The 16211-nt window shown below is 38.9% G+C and overlaps 1 protein-coding gene across 13 annotated transcripts in view; it reads left to right on the top strand.

Moving 5' to 3' along the window:
* LOC122574085 (5-hydroxytryptamine receptor-like) overlaps nucleotides 1-16211 on the top strand; it is a 157966-nt gene that overhangs the window by 86543 nt on the left and 55212 nt on the right. The window contains exon 2 of one of the 13 annotated variants that reach the window (XM_043741216.1): nucleotides 10830-10882. The exons of 11 other annotated variants lie outside the window; for them this stretch is intronic. The gene's annotated coding sequence lies outside the window, so the exon portion shown is untranslated. Of the gene's footprint in view, nucleotides 1-10811; nucleotides 10883-16211 lie in introns of those variants that run through there. One more of the 13 variants, XM_043741215.1, reaches the window with a different exon arrangement.

Raw genomic sequence — 16211 nt, 5'->3', positions numbered from 1 at the left:
CGTAAAGTCTGTTTTACTACTTAAAGAGACGAATGACGTGGATTCTGGCGCATACAGATTGTCCCGTAACGCGTAATGGTATTTCAAACGTTGAAATAAATTTGTGCCTTGTATAAAGTAGTCTCGTGTTCTCTTGTTTTGTATCTGATTACTTATTCATGGGAAATTTAAACGTGCAAAAATACACAAATTGCATATAATGCGTGGAAATATATAAAATGTTTAAGGTAGGCTACCGGTTACGACATTTCTAATTTCAAATCTCAGAGTCATTTGTTCGTAGCTAATTGTAAGACGTCTAATACGACGAGAGTGAGAGAAATTTGGAGATTTTAAACGACTAGATCATCTAACGTCTTTCATTCTTTTTAAGCGCTGATTCAGTCTTTGAAATATTATTCGCACATTGACATAGGGGAAAGCCCTGCAGAATTAACGTGAGATGAACAATGAATAAGGAAACGATGGTTTAATCGCGTTATTTCCCACCATGGTAGGCTGAATAGATTTCATTAAAGTTACGTTAAGTGAGATTACACGGGCAACAAGAAATGGCTCGTTCACCATGTAACATAGAGTATATACGTGTTGCGTAAGTTGGCTGTTAAGTTATTAGGTGGATTGCTACTATCCAACAAGTGTTTCACATCGACCTGGCCTTAGAAACGGCCCACAGGGAAACAATCTATTGGCCGCGTATACGACCGGAACTATCAGATCGTCTGTGCATGAAATGCAGTAATCGCATTTCGTCGATTACCAGACCAGATCAATGGTAAAACTAACGTTGACCCTTACAACGCTACAATGGCCCTTTGTGTCTGAATCGCGTGGGTCATTGGTCGCAGGGATCGAGCTTGTCGATAGTCAGACGATAAATGGGAGATTCACTGACATCTTCGATTCGTTACAAACAACTGTTAGAAGGCGAGCAGGAGAAAACCAATTTCTTTCGATTGTTCGGAACAAATTGTCATTGGTAGTTAAACATAAGAAGAATACAGAATGTGTATGCATAGAATTTGGGGAAATGAACGGAAGAACGAGAGCAAGTAGTGTGAGTCGTGTATACTCAGCCGTCTGTTAAATACTGGAACACCTTCTGGTATCGTATCAGATATTATTATAACAATTGATCTAACGCCAAAACTATCGGAGTTCGTAATCTTCTATGGAAGTTTTATAAATTGACAACTGTATATTTTTGGAGATTTAAATAATATTAGTCAGTTCGGTAGAATTTAAAAGAATGGCATATTCTCTGTCATTCATGAGAAATATTAGGCCACCTGGTATCATACACGATATAACAATTTATGCAACACTAAAACTACAATAATTCGTAACTTTTAGACAAATATTGCGTGAATTATTTATCTCAAAATTCTGCAATGTCTATGTACCTTTATCCAAAATCCCAAACAAGATAATAATTCTCAAAACTTTTTAAATAATTTTTTAATCATTCGTAAGGTGAACCTCGCTTTCAGTAAATGTTCTGATAGCGATAAAGGAGAGAGAATATATCGTTTATCGATATCAACAATCTTCCATGCGTTTCTCGTATCACCAATACAATTCCATTCTCTTCTTAAACTCGATACCTTCCATTTGCTACGGTGAACTATTCTCTTTCTTGCGAAGGATCAACGTGTTCCAAAAGCGACCCGTTGATCATTCATCGAACGTGCCCTGCTCATGTTTCATTATCCTAAAAGCAACGCCGCGCATCACCAGGATCCTTGGTCCAAGATGGAAACGATATATCCGTAGTTCTCGAGCAGCATTTTAATCTCGCCTACGTTTTATCAAATCCCATTTTACATCCACCCCTATCTTCTCTATCTCTTCGACCCACTCAAATTTCTTTTCACTGTTATTTGTATTTATATTTATTTAGTTATCATAAATCATTCGCGTACACAAGTTGAGAACGAATTACTATAATTTAACCACTCTCGGAAGCCAAACTAATGTTTTTCACTAATCAGTTCATTTCATCGCGTAAGTACTCGATCAGTATTCGATTCTTTGGTTCGCTGCATCGCAAGAAACTGACACGAACAATGCTAAATTTAAGTGTCATCTGTGAATCGTTCGATTCTACTCTTCGTTAAATTACGTTCGAAAAGAAAAAACCAGTGTGCTTTTTGAAAATTCTTTAGTTCGAACGAGGTTAAATATTTTCCAGTATTTTAAAGCATTCGTATGCCCCTATATGAGCTTCACAATAGTGTTCGTGAAAAGGGGAACTGATTACCTCGCGGAACAAACGGAATAATTACAGCATGTTGACGTAGACTACCATTTCGCCCCGGCGACGAGAAACGAGAAAAAGAGTAGCGCGCGAGGGGCAAAGAAGCCAACGGAAGCAGAGCTAGACTTTTCCATTTAATTCCATTGCGACGCATTAGAACGCGTGTGACGATGGCACAAAAGCTGCTCGCGAGACCGTGGTGTCCCATTTCTAGCGCGGTCCTCCAGTATAATGCAACGAAACGCCATGCAAATAGCGTCGGGAATTCCGGTGTCGCGTTTTTAACGAACTGTCACCGCTTCATCGAGTAAATAGTAAATACACCTACGAGACAGTCTCGTTGTCCCGTTTCTTCTAAATAAGACTACATGGTTTCTTTAAAAAATAATAGGACGTTTAAAGATTAAGGAAAAATTTTAGGGGCATCGTTACGTAACTTACAATGGCTCAGGAAACTTTTTCCAAAGTCTACTTCTTTATTTTATTAATTTTATACTAAAGGATTTTGTACGTTAATTATTGCGTGTCTCCTATGAAATATTTTCAAATTTTTATACAGTAAAATTTGGAAGCAATCTAAAGATGTATATACAAGTTACAAAATATTTATTACAAACATATATTCGTAAGTTGCATATATACACATTTTATGTATAGTTTCGCAATATTCAAAACAATATGAGAACTTGGAATCGTTTGTAGGAGTAATTTCATCTCGGGAAACTTGTTCGCTAGAAGGGAAAATGGTCTCATGATTAACATTGTTTGCCTTACGTTTTCAAATTTTTCGAACTTTTCGAGTTACGCAACTTCGCTTGTTAAAATGTAAAGTTGCTCTATAGCGAATAACGACCTATAGAACAGTCATTTGATGTATTTTGAAGGAACGTATCTTAAATAAAATGGAACATCTTCCGCAAAAGTTCACTATGTTTTTTTTTTTTTCTTAAATTGCTTATTCTTCAGGCAAACGTGTATTTGATTTGGATCTCGTTAATCATTGTAGCCCGACGTTGATTTCGTTTGGTCTGCAGGAATCCCTTGATGAAGTCAAGATACACACTATCCTATCCGCGTTGAAAGACTCTTGGTCCATTTAGATAAGACTGTTGGAAGGGCAGATTCGATCTGGACAGGCTCGATTAAACCAGAGACCGCTCGAACGAGACATAATTTGGTCGATCACCGAGGCTCCCTTCGTCGTCTCTCGAACGACCGCTTATCGCCAGCCAGAAATGGTGTTCTCGCAGGAAATTATATCGCACGAAACGTTAACCGACCACGCGTTACCGCATTGCAGCGGTAATATGCCCCGGAAGTACCATTTCCTCGAACCTATTGCCTCCAATCTTTTTACTATCGCCTACGACTCGTTTCTATTTTATCTCCGTTTTGATTCCCTCTGTTTCAACTGATCTAGGGTTCTGATTGTTCTTGTCTATGAAAGTTCCAGGAAAAAGGGAAGTTTTGTTGAGAATTTTGAATCTTAATAGCCGAAATAATGATATAGGAACACTAAATTTACACTTAGAATTCATATTAGAATAGTTCTATATTTATTTGATAAACGATTTCAAAGATGTTCATCGATACCCACTTGCACGCGTCTCAGCACTTTCTTCCATACTCGACTGTTAACCGACTGAACACTTTACATTCATTTGTTTTCACATACTTCCACATACTGATATTCACATACAAGTATCGCTATTACGCATCTAATCTAGTCTAGCACATAAAATTATACATATCTCAATAGTTTTGTTTCGAATGGTTACTTCATTGATCGAAGTAATAAGAATTTCGAATTAAGATCGCTCGAGACATGCTGCGTTGATCATAGCTTCCTCTTGACGCGACGTTGACAACCATTTCCGACTGCTTATAAACTCTGGCTGACAAGAAACGAAGAAATGACCACTGACGCTAGACCTCTGTCTCCATAGTCTATGCTAATGACCCTCGAAAAAGGATATAACAAATTCGAATCCATGGGAAGGATCTACATGAACTATAATTATGTATTGGGCTGGCAACGAAGTGATTGCGGATTTTGTCAATAGGTGGTATGGGCAAAATCCGCAGTCACTTAGTTGCCAACCCAATATGATTCGCGAGCGATGGATACGTCTGATGTCGATCTCCATCGAACAGGAAAGAACGATTAGATGGAACGAAGAATAACGAGGGGACGCTGGCTGAATTAATTAAATAGCTTTCTGGGGACGACATGAATTTGACGAACCTCTTGACGAGCCGAATAATGGAAAAAGCACACAATGGAAGAGGAAGAATGCCGACCACGAGTTCCCGTAAGAAAACCACGAAACGGGTTTTAAAGTCACGATTCCTCCCTTGCTTTTCAATCTTTACCCTCCGTGCCTTTTTATCGTTGCTTTAGTTATCCCTTTATCCTTTTATTCTTTGCTTTTTTTCGTGTTTGTAAATACTTCTTCATGATGGTTCTTTTACAACTTTTTAATAGGGTCGCATGCGGAGTCGACATCAGAAATAAAAGGACGTTTCCCAGAGAACGTACCTATCATTTCGCGTGGCGATCAACTCGCTGGCAAGTCGCGATCGTTGACGACAGGTAGTTTCCTGTGACAAGTTATTTCCGCTTTCTTTTTTTTTTTATCCGTTTCTTTATCACCCAGCGCGCAACATTTTGTCGGGTAGATTGTCTCGTCGACAGGTATTTTTTGTCGACAGATGGCCCAGTCGACATGAATTTCACGTAGATCATTCCAGTAGGATACATCAATCGATAGATCCTTTTCGACCAAATATTCTCTTTCCAAACGATTGCTATCGAGATACGCTGCGTTCCGTGTACAAAGCGCTACGTAGAAATGTTGCTTTTCTGCCTTTGATGTAAAAACTCGAAGGTTCTCTTGAAAGAAATATCATCGAGGGGCAGAGATTCGACGATTGGAAAAGGTAGAAGCGTAGGTAAATCCCTATCGCTGTGGAGCAGGGTAGAGTTGTTTCAGCAAAGCCAAGTAATTTGCCTTGTGATACGACAAACTCGGATATGAACAATTTTTAAACGATCTACATTTGAAACAGACTATTTGTCTCGCTCTTAACTTGCGTAACTACTGCTCATCAAAAGAAAGAAGCACAATGTTGATCCCCTCAGTTGTAATTATCATAGTTCAGTAACATGTGTATACTTCATTTCTACAAATTATTCAGTCGTTCGTTTCATTAATTCTCACACAAAACCTTCTCACTGATCCAAATAAGATTGTTCAAATCATTTTTTCGTTCTTGATATTTCCTCCTACTGCACGTAGAAAATTTACACGATATTCTCTTCCTTTCCTATTATAATATCAAAGATAATAGTGTCTCATAAGATACGATAAGTTAGATTATCTCGTGCAAGGTTAAAAATCGAATTATAAGACTTTGAAGCTTAAACGACGACGCAAATATCGTAATCCTAATCGGTGTAACTAGGCCACAAACAAAATCATCTCTCTTTCTTGGTCAGATTGTTTGCCCTTCTTCAGGGGCAGAAATAGGATCGTTCAATGCATCGATTCAACAAAAGTCGCGAGGGGGAGGGGAGGATTAATAAACAGAGCGGCTAAACGTAACAATGGAAAGAACAGAAACGTAGTTCCACGGAAAACGCGAACCAGTTCTTTCTTTCGTTCCTTCTATCGGCCGGGAAATTAGATTATGAAGTGGATTGCTTCAGAGATACGCCAACAGCGGGACAGATGACTTTTCATTTTTTTAATAGTTGGCGAAATTCGTCCTCCTTTGAATTTAATTCCACGGTTTTGCTCGATCGCATGTTTGTCCCTTTGCAGCTCAAATTTTTCTATTCCTCTTGCCCTGTTGCTTCTGTATTTCCTAACGTCCCAGGAAATTTCCCCCTTGCGGTATTTTTGCCTTGGAAAATACACGAAACTCGTTTCATTCGATCGAAGAGAGTTCGTGCACCGTCCCAAAATAACATCTTGCTTCCTGGCAAATTCGATGACTTCCCAAATTGTGTTTTAAGTCGAGATTGCGAAGTTGAAACTCGAAGTTGTTGGTTCCCGATGGAAAAGGCAGAGGAAATAGTTAGAATCGTTGTTTGATCGTATGGTTATATGACAAACAGCCTCGTGAAAGTGTAAAACAACGAGGAACATTATGCAAAGCAGAAATTCTAAACATCTGTCATCGTCGTAAATCAGTGAGAAGCTTTCAGGACATTTTTATCGTCGTCTTTCTCTTTTCTGAATTTTCCCATATTTCTCTACTCTTCCACATCATTCGTTACTTTCTGTCATCGTGTTTTATTACCGAATAAACGCATTTCTTAACATAATTAAAGACAGTTTCAACAATTACGTAATACGATGAACATTTTATTACAAAAACTTGACTTCTATTGAACAAACAAGCAAATTGAAAAGGTCGGCATGCTCTTCCTTTTTCCTGGAAAAAGCCAGAGGACGAAGGGTTATTTTTGTTACGAGCCCTTTAATCATGGTCGCCCTTTTGACGATAATTACGAGAGTAAACGGATCAAAGGGCACGATCAATCGTACGTCGATTCAATGTTTATCGCAACGAACAAACTCGATCGTTTTCTGTCCAACGATGATTACTGCCGATCGATCGCCAATCCTTTTACATCGAGCTGTTCGCTTCGTTTTCTTACGGGGAATTCTGTGTATACTCAAGAGTCCTGACGAGTTAGAAAGAGAAATTTTATCGGAAGGAAATTTAACGTCGAAATTTTTCTTCACTCGGCGTCACTGGCGAAACATTGTCGAACCATGTTGCAATTTGTTACGACCGGTTCCCACGATGAAAAATGTAACAGTTCACCGTGTTCTCTCGCCCATGCGAGGATTTTTCTCACTTCTGAAAGACAAAAGACGCGAAGAAGTCAACCCGGCGAGCATTCCGTATGTAAAGAGTTGTGCTCCTATCGGCACCCATGAATATTTCATCTTTGTTGTGCAACCACGTTCTCGCAGGTAGAGTGACAACTTAATTTCTCTTGTATTCTTGTCGTTGCAATTGTGAGTTTCCTGTTCCTGCGGAATGGAACCCATGGGACAGGAACGACGCGATGTGTCTAGTGTTATTGCTACGGTTAAAAATAGAAAACGAAACGAGCAATAATTTTCAAAACACGTAACCCTTCGTCATCTTCTTTGAAATTTATTTGTTTGATGTCATATTGATTTTATGGTTGTTAACGGGATCGCGTAATATCATAATGTAACTTGACAGATATAGCGATACAACGGTACGTGTCTTCGATTATAGCGACTTGGGAGTTTGAGCAAACTCGTGATTCGCGTGTCAATGTAATATCTCTGAGAAAACAGAAAAAAATTTTGCATAATTTCTTTCACCGAGGATCAATAGCGTCTCATAATATAAAACAAAGATTATACTGTGGAAAGTTCAAGGATGAATTTTAAGACGTTAGATCTCTGGTGGCTGAAATAATTCTGCCTTGCGATATACATAATTTTTCCTACGTTTTACCTTGTTTAACCAAACTCTTTTTGATTTGTTTTCGCGCCCGCGAGAAAATTCGTATACACCGCCGCGTTTTCTATTCAAAGCTGGCACCTTTCCAAGAACACATTGTCTTTCGGTCGCGCGACACGGGAATTTATGAAATTTAATTGCGTTCTTTTGTTCTCCTTTGACGTTGATATTACACTCGGTCTACATTAGTATGAATAGAAGTTTAAAATATGAATATGAATTAGTTTAAAATATGAATAGGTGCATAAAGTATGAATATGAATTAGTTAGAAGTTGAAAGTACAAGCAGGAAGTCATTGTGAGGTGAACCATAAGCTAACATAGTGAAAGATTCTGTCTGGTTAGTGCTTTCCAATATTAACCAGAGGGATAAGTTCGCACGTAACCGCGGTCTACATTTTTCACTGGAGCGTTTCCCGGCATCTGCTTTCGTTCTGTCCGCGTGAAGCACAGTTGGTAAGGAGAGAATGGTACGAGAAAGACCGTGCGCCGTACTCGCTTCACATTTCGATCACGTGCGACGCCAGACCTTCGAGTCGAATAATAATTTCCCAAGGTTGATGGACCACTTCGACCAAAGGTAGCCTGCAAAAAACATTCACGCACAAACTTCTCAACCTTTTTTCACTCTTTGAACCCAGTTGGAACGTGGATAACGTTGGGCATGGAAAAACTCATGGAAATACTAGGAAGTGACGCAACAATACCGGAATTTTGATCCATTGTAATCACAATAGCCCGCGACGAGTAAAATCTACAATAAAACTACGAATAACAATTTAACAAATTCGCAAGATCGAATGGCTATCTATAAAACGTAGATTAAAATAAACATTCACGTACAAACTTTTAAACGTTTCCTCAGTCTTCGAACCCATACGAGGCTAACGCTGGATCGCGCGTTAATTTCGCAATTTCCTCGAAAACTCACGGAAATGCTACAAAATGGCGTAACAATGCTGAAAATCCTGATCCGTTTTCAGTTCGAGTCGTAGACAATGGAAAGCTCGGTGAATTAATCCATAACATCGCCTTGTAGTTAGAGTACAATGCGTGAAACCTGTTTCAGCCCCGTGTTCCATCCCTTATACCTTCCACCCTAGTACGTCACGCTGTTACTCTCTGGCTGAGTAAATCTGTTTCAATTGTCGACCATCCCCTTTCATTAGCATCGGTAACGAAGTCAACGCTTTTTTTCTGGCCAGGATATTGGCTGGTGTCGACACGGAGTCGTCGATACAGAGTCGCCGATACGGGAAGAAAAGCAACGTCACGCCGAGGCGAAAGTCTGCTATTCAAGCTTTCCCTTCTCTACCGCGGCTTAAACGCTCGTTGTTTGCGGACGGAAGAATCGTTCCGTTCGTGCGTTTCGATTTTACGTGACCGCGCAACGAAGAAGTACGTGTCTGCTTTCCGTGATTTTTCCACGGGGAAAAAGGAGGATTAGAGGAAGAAGATAGGAAAGATATAACTTTAAGAAGAAGTTTCAGGAGATTAATCTGCGACTAATCGAACGTCGCTGATTTTTATTATAGCTACGATAGAAAAAAAAAACAGAATAAATTTTTAGTTGCTTTATTTTGCAAAGTTTTAATCTTGCAAAGTTTTAATTTGTTGCTTTTTGACTTTTTAACGGTTTCTTAATGGCAGAATATTAGGTAAAAAACAGTTTATCAACGTTCAAGCTTTCGATAAAGTTACAGGGATAAATACGCGGGAAATTCGGCAGGGAAAAAGCCGTTCTCCTAAATTTCCCTCGAAATTCACAATATCCGATTTTCTTGAAATTTTGAAAGAATATCCCGCCTAATATATTGTACAATGTAGCGTGGAATTTTTCTAAGGTTTGATAATTCTTAATCTTAAGATGTTCGTCTTATAGTTGAAGTTTATATTAAACTTTCCTACAAATGCGAGCTATTTCCCTCGAATAAAAAACTACAGTCTACATACCGTGATATTACAAGGCAAGGGAATAAAGTCGAGCTGTTATTTTTACAATTAGTTTTATCGTATTTACTTTGGAATTTACAACACTGGAATTTCATTAATTTTATTGCCAGATCTAATAAACAAATACCGAAGCTTGTTAGAGCAGGTAATTAAAAAAAATCTCCTAGAGAAAGTAATAAAATTACATTTTAAAGTCTAAAGCTTCGAATGTTCGGAGATTGTGTCGTGGAATTTCTGGCTTCTCGAAATTCAAGAGCGCCGAGCGAAAATTGAATTATTATTGCGGCGCCTGTGGACAGCGATAACAACGATGCAACGAGTATCGTTTCGACAGGGACCAGGGTGTGCTTTCGTTGGACGTGTTAGGTTCGATCGTTCGATGTTTGCCACGATCAAATAGAAAGTCGAGTCTCTGGATGATCGGCCGAACGAAATCTCGCGTTTTCCACCAAAATTGTCACGAACGTTGAAGTTTGTGGTTTACGAGCGACGCTCCTTTACAGCTGCCATAATTTTACAATGTCCCATCGCTGAGTTGTTGCTTCGACAATTTCTGACAATTTTCCCTGCCGTTCTGCCATCCACGGTTCGCTAATTGACACGCTCTCAGCCACGGATTTATCGTTCGAAAAGTTACGACACGAGAAAACGATTGTCTCTTCCTTTCTCCCTTTATTCCTTCGTATTTGAAAAAGAAGTTTTCTACGATGGTGTCGTTCCACCAAGAACATTCTCTCAGTCGCTGTTCGCTCCAAAGATACTCCATTTTATAATTCATTTAATTCTCAATCACTGTTCATTAGATCGTTGACTTTTACTCATTCACATAAAATTTAGAAGATGTAAAAATGCGTAGAATACACGTGGTGAAATATCCAAAGTTGAGGAGAACACGTTATAGTCTGTAACAGGTGAAACAGACTTTTACATTGCCTCTTTCTTACTCGTGTTCATAAAAATATAAAGTTGCATAATAATCCGCATTTCGCGCGATTTCGCGCGAATTCTTACGCTTGTAGAGATTCCTCTAAGAACAGAAGTATCAAATTTTATCAATAACGTGCATTCAACGAGCGGGAAGAACGAATATTCTATTCCTTTCTAGGACAATTCGAAAGCAACGAAGCATATCTAACGGATACCAACGGCAGATGAAAGGTGAGCGAATTATTTATGAAACAATTCTCTACCGAAGATACTGAGAACGTCGGCATGCGAATAAAATATTTGCTCGGTTTTTTCCGTTGCTGCTTTCGCAACGCTATGCTTCATAATTCGGTCACGTAGCCTGACAAAAACTGTATAGAAAGTACGTGCCTGCAGTGTCGCGGGATATTCGTACGGAATCACAGGTTTCGTTGCTTCTTGAAGAGACACGATAAGAGACAACAATTCTTTATTATCAATAATATTGATATATTATTGGCTCGTGTATTTCACGTTTGCTACTCTTTCATCGATGGAAATAGAGTCTTCCTAATCGAATTACCTCGAAAGGAGAAAGGATAACCTTTCATGTACTCGTAGAATCGTCACCGAACGTAACACGATATCGGTACAAATTCTCTCGGTACATCTCCTCCGAGAAACATTTTCTCTATTCGATCGAGTTAACTCTTTCGTCTTTTTTCGTTGCTCCTCGGCGAATAGATAAGGTAAATTCGCGGTTGTTTTTCTTTTCCCTTGATCTTGCTTTCTACTTGGTCGAACTAGGTTATCGACGAAAGCTGCCGGATAAAATTTTTTGAGGGAAAGAAAATTAATAAACGACCTATAATGCAACTCACAGAGAGTCGAGCGAACGAAGTTTGTTTCGAGCATCGACCGCGTAGCTACTTTTTAATTACATAATGTAACGGTAACAGGCGCCTCTTTGCACTCGCGTGTCTGCATGGTTCATCGTGGTCACGGCTAATGCAAAGACGAGCTTTCTTTTTTCTTTTTTTCTTCTTTTTTTTTTTCGTTAAAGCCAGCCACGATGCACGAAGTTGCTACGAAGAGAAGAAGCAAACTTTTTTTTTCGCTCGGTTTCATTAGACAGGATCCAGGCCATTTCCTCTGGCCGTAGTCGTTCCAGTGGTCGAGATATAGCCGCTTGCTCTCTTGATTAAGGGGCTGGAACAAGTATTAAAAATTCCACGGTTCAGGGTTACGCGTAGGCCGGAGAAGAGGCGCGAGAACAGCGACGAACGAAACTGCGCGGTGTCATTCAAAAGAGGGAAAACGCTTCGTACCGAGCTGTATTTCACGTAGGAAAATTGCCGGCCAACTGGTCTCCAACCTCAGAAACTTACGAGGCTTGCTTGCTGCTTCCTAAAGAAAGTTTCGCGCCGTATATAAATCACGCGCCCTTTTAATTATTACGATGAAAGTTGTTAGATTCATCCGGTGTTCATGTACGTGAAATTAGATCGCTTTTTAAAGTCTCTGGATTTGAGATACGTTATCAGAAAACAGACGTCGGATAAATCACGAGCCATCTCTTCTGGAAGTTTCAGTGGTTTATGTAAAAACCGACAGAAACTCCGACTAACTTCTGCGAACTGGGTTTGTCTCCTTCGCGAAAGCGGGTGTCACTTGCAAGGGATCAGTTGTTGGAAAAACAGCGTGTATCTGGCAGACAACGTACGCCGTGTCATAGTCTGGGTATTAATTTATTTTATAGTTCAGTTGGTTAATTTTTTACGGATCTCTTGTTGGAAAATTTTTTCCAACCTCTTTGTACAAAGTATGCAAAAACACGGAATGATATTGCGAAAAGGAAAGAATATAGAATTAACGAATAACATTTACGAACGTCAGATCGTCAGATCTACACGTTACGTGTTCGATTTTTTAAAGGGAAAATTTTATAAAATTTGTCTCGTGGATCTCTTTCTTGAATCTTCTAATATGAATCGTATTAAAATAGCGTGAAATATAAAAGAATATAGAATTCTTGAATTAAACTTGCGTATCCGGTGTATCCAATTAAAAGATACATAGTTCAGTTGTGTAATTCTTCAAGGAAAAACTTTTAGAAATTTTGTCCTGAGCTTCTCTGTATAAAATATGCAAAAATGTGGAATGAGATTGGAAAAATAGAAAATACGTAGAACCGGTGGCTTCCATTTACGTATCGGCGTTTCCAGTTAATGGATCTACCCGAGAGTTTTTTAATTCCGCGAAGAAGAACTTTTCTAGTGAAGTATAGCCAAGTATGCAGAAACGTGAAACGAATTGAAGGTACAAAGGAATATAGAATTCGTGAATAGCATTTATGTATCTGGCGTGTCGAATTAAGGAATAGTTCCCTTTCTATAACAAGCCATTGAAGAAACTTTGATCATTTAAATGCAGATCAACTTGTGCATCTTTGTTTGTACAGTCACAATTCAAGCGCCGTCGCAGAAAATACGAACATATCCATTTATTCACGCTTACAGCAATACGAACATGCCGGCTTTACGAAGTTAACCCTCGAGAGTAGCAACAAGAAGGGCTAATGTCGTTCGTTTGACAAAGAAGGCGATAGCCGTGTGATCCTCCGTGTAATCCAGCATCATTTCATTATCTGTGATTATTCAGTCTCCCTTTCTTCTCCCTTCAACTCGCTATTCATTCTCTTCCATGGTGAAATTCGAATTGAAAGAGAGAAGTAGTACTTACATCCAGTTACAGATTAGTTTTCATTTATCTCAAATCTTCCGAGTTTACGTAACAATGCCAGGCGAGACTCCGTTGCTTTCACTTTGTGCTTTGTGATCTGTCGGATTACAGCTTCGTCTCCATTTCATACCAACTTTTCACCTATTTTCGGCAGTAAGCTGCAGCCTCAAATGTTTCAAGCGCTCGATTCATCCGCGTATCCATAGTATAGGAAATTCGATCATTTGCTGCAATCGCTAAAAATGTTCGTTTTCAGAAAATTATCCAAATCGGCATTCGAATATTTATATTTATAATTGCATGGGATTTATAAGAAATACTCAGTTGGTTGCTTTGTTCTTTTGCCTAGTTATTTTCTCATTTGTGTAGAATATTCATAACATTGGAAATATTCAATCGTTTGTTCTACATTTCATCACCAAAAATTCTCATTACCGCAATAAAAAGAAATAACCGATCGATCCTCTTATTATTTTCGCATCTTTCCATCTCTACGCGCTATTTCCAACGCGTAAGCCTCAATCATTCGTTCTAAACAATTAAAAAATTCCTGTCTTCAATCGATTTGGTGATCCCAAAACCAATAAGAATAACGCGATACAATGGAGCCAAGAATTTCAAATCCATAGTTGTAAAATTGAGGGAAAACTCTGGCTAGGATCATATCGCGATCGAGTCGAAGGTTTGTCCTTCATTTGCAAATTCCACAAGCTCTGTATGCCATATTACTGCGCTGTATAAAGGCAATTTTCGTTGCGCTTGGGAAGCTGCATCCACGGTGTACTTAGGCTGCTCTATTACTGGCGTTAACGCCCTTATTGCATCGACGTGATAGTGGCGGCTAATGGTAGCGTGTGTCGTTTAATTTATGCGCATAATCTTGATGGTTAAGTAAACAGAAACCCCGAGACTTCCGTTCGGTGTTCGTTCTCTTTCCGTACGTCAAGTATCCCGGAGCAGAGGAAGGGAGTGGAGGAGACGTCACTGGCGGTTGAATTTATTGTAGATGTATATCTGACGCGAAGATACACTGCATTAGCGTTAATTAATAATCGATTCGCCAAGAACGGTGCAAACCTTGAACTCATTTAAATTTCACCACCCTCAACTTTGCAAGAAGCGCGCGAATTATCGGGAGTTGGGACACATCTCGATAATTAAACCGGCTAGACTTGGAAGACTTTTAAATTTTGCAGGCTATATCGATCAAGCCCGTAACTACTTTAATTCCAAAATGTAATTGCTCGAAAAGTAACAAAATATTACGAATATCATGTTTTTTTTAATTTAGTAAAATCTACATACTGGTATAATAAAACAGATGTAAATTATTTTCTTCTCTTATTCTCTCTATCTTCCTTCACTTGAATCTCGATCAGTTTCAATCAGATTTCATGAAATATTTGTTATTATGAATATCGAATATCGTTCGACGTTATAGACCAAAATACCTCTGCAAAATCTGGAAACGATCGTGACTAAGGACCCATATATAACATTATATTAACATAATCAAAGAGAGAGGACGTAACGGGGGGTCTCCATAGGCGATATCCGAACATAGTGAAAAGGAATTTATGGTAAAGATATTCTATCATAATGGTGATGCCTGAGGTGCAATTTCCTCCTGCATATCGGAGACATTACTCGCGGATATAATTTCGCCGGTTTTCTCTTCCCGGTATCTTCTTTCTTATCTTTACCAAAGTCACTTCCATTCCCCAAAGAAACACCCACTCAGCCGTATACATATACATAAACCCATAGAGAAACGTGGATTCTACTTTCTGACCAATATGCAACGTCTGCGATTTACTACTTTGTATACGAATAAATTTCTCAACTCAGTGTGCATTATTATAATCGCATTAACACGATTTTACGGGTCTGTTGGAGGAGTAAATTGAATCGAAGAATAAATTGCGTTCTCATATTGGACGAGGGAAATGCAGAGGTTTCTTGACAATTCGGTGAAATATTCGGTGATAAACATGCAGCGAAATAAGAGAGCAGATACGCTCGTAAAATATTGGTCCAAGTATTTAACAGACAGGCTGGTCAGACTTCATTCTTCCAACATTGATTTATCGAAGTAGTCGAAACAGATCGTTTCCAAATTTTGTGCTTCCGAAATTAATGCTGTCATGTGGAAATTTTTCACAAATTAATGTTTTTTTTTATTTATTATCTCCTATACATTGGATTATTCGTAACGAGATTTAAGAACAACTTCATTTGTTTTCAGTTTTATTATCGACAATAATATTAAAATATTGATATTATTTTTCGACTAATTAAAGCTGCACTAGAATCTCATCGATACCGAAAGCGATGAATCTTCTCCCCTCTCCCTTCCCTCGTTTGGAATTCGTCCAAGTCGGAAAGGATCGCTCAAAATTTGCTCGCATTGTACGTGCCTCGTTTTTACATTCCGCGTACCGTGGATGATTTATCTGCAGGTACGTTCTAGCTACGTTTCCTTAATCGCCATAAAAAAAATTCATGGCAGATAACGAAACAAATCGAGCTGCTGTGATTTATCGTGCCTTAATCCACCGATATCGCGATACTCGACGATTTTTTACCAGCTAACCGCGTGATCGATTCTGGAAATTCGCTTCATACCCCGGTTTCCGATTGCGATGCGACTCGTTCAAAATTCGAAACTCTTCGATGGTATAGACACTTTCAAATTATTGTATTGTTAATTGGCCAGACAAATTTTTAGACATAGTTCTATAATTTGATCACGTTATTATAAAATACAAATTAATTAAAAAGGTTCAGCATAAATGTTCCCGTAGCTGGCAAACAAAATGAGATCCCTGGGGATTATCGT

This window comes from Bombus pyrosoma, linkage group LG13 (assembly GCF_014825855.1).
Source record: "Bombus pyrosoma isolate SC7728 linkage group LG13, ASM1482585v1, whole genome shotgun sequence".
NCBI lineage: Eukaryota > Metazoa > Arthropoda > Insecta > Hymenoptera > Apidae > Bombus > Bombus pyrosoma.
Note: the sequence above shows the minus strand (reverse complement) of the source record. Positions and strands in the feature narration are given on the sequence as shown.